This window comes from Camelina sativa, chromosome 1, assembly GCF_000633955.1.
Source record: "Camelina sativa cultivar DH55 chromosome 1, Cs, whole genome shotgun sequence".
Classification (NCBI taxonomy): Eukaryota; Viridiplantae; Streptophyta; class Magnoliopsida; order Brassicales; family Brassicaceae; genus Camelina; species Camelina sativa.
Genome location: NC_025685.1, coordinates 20,034,129 through 20,035,715, shown reverse-complemented (window position 1 = coordinate 20,035,715; position 1,587 = coordinate 20,034,129).

Genomic DNA, 1,587 nt, shown 5'->3' with positions numbered 1-1,587 from the left:
CATGTAGAGAATGTGTTTGCTATATGTTCATGAGTGTTATACATAGGTGTATTTATACAAGAGGAGCTAGGAGGAGTCTAGGTTTAGCTAATTACAGTAGGTTCCTAAAGTGTACATAATCAGAATATATGATATGATATGATATGATATTGAGAATCACAATCATATTACTATAATATCTCTAATATAACATACCTTGCAGCTGCAAACGAATCATCAAATAGTAACAGTTCGAGAAATCACAATGAAAGGCGACTCGAATGATGAATGCACAAGCGATATTATTGACTCGACCGGCAAGATTGATTTGACCTTCCCCCAAATAGCACCATCTTGATGTTGTTCCAACGCAACCTCTACACACAAAACGATTTTTTCCGAGTCTTGATCACAACTATTCTGGTTTTGACACCATCCCAATATCACCGACTTCCCACCAAAACTTGCCATTCTAGACACAAGATAACCGAGACTAGGCAAATCATCTACACCCTTGACAGGTCTCCAAACCATACCCTTTGGATCATACACGACAATCAAAGATCCAACAGCAGACACACCAGGAACATTAATAATAGCATACAACAAATCATCAACCACACAAGAGAAAGCATGCCAAAAATGCCTCTGTGGACTTCCAATTGCCCAACTACTCCATCTACGTCGTCTTGGATCGTAAGCCAAACAATAGTGATGATCCAAAATGTAGTTCTTATTATCCAAAACCACATGGATAAAAAACACTCCGCTAGAACTAGCAACGACAGAGAATGGACAAGGCACAGTTTCCCAAATCCCCTTCTCTGCGTCGAACACTTCAACCCAATCATCATATCCTCTCTTGCGACCTCCCACCACGTAGATCTTTCCGTCGATGACTCCGGAGGCAGCGTAGCAACGATCCCTTTTCATATTCTGGATATGTTTCCACCTATAGAATCTAGAGTCGATGACAAGTATTTATGCTTAGCAAACTACCAGATATGCAAATACTATCAATTTGTGGGAAGGTTGTTAAAGGGTGAGGACCAGAGTTCAAGGAACGCCTGGCGCACCAATAACCTACTGTAGATTTGGATGAATAATTCCATTTGCCACGGTGAGGGGTTAGGATCGATGCTCTGCAAAGTCAGCTTGGAATTCGTTGGGCCGATTAGCAAAAGGCTAACGAGATCCACAGACGGTTCGTTGGGGCAGCTAGCGGAGAATAGTGGAGTCTTTGAGACAGATTGTCACATTTATCAACTGAGAGATCGGCTACGGCATTCAAAGAGATTCACCGACTAAAACCAGCCTCAACTGCATATATATATATATATACAAATAATTAGTCAAATAAACGAGTATAAGTTATCTCGGTAAATAACAAAGCAATAATAAAATATATAAGCAATAAGTGGTACAGCTTGAATCACCGTTTATGTATTCTTATAATTCACACTCATATATAATATAGCTGTATACATACGTAAACCAACCAGATATTAGACCAGCTATAAGCATGAGTCTTACCTCGGCAAACTAATAAATCAGTATATAAACATGTCTCGATCAGAAATCAAACATTATGTAATGAAATACACGTTC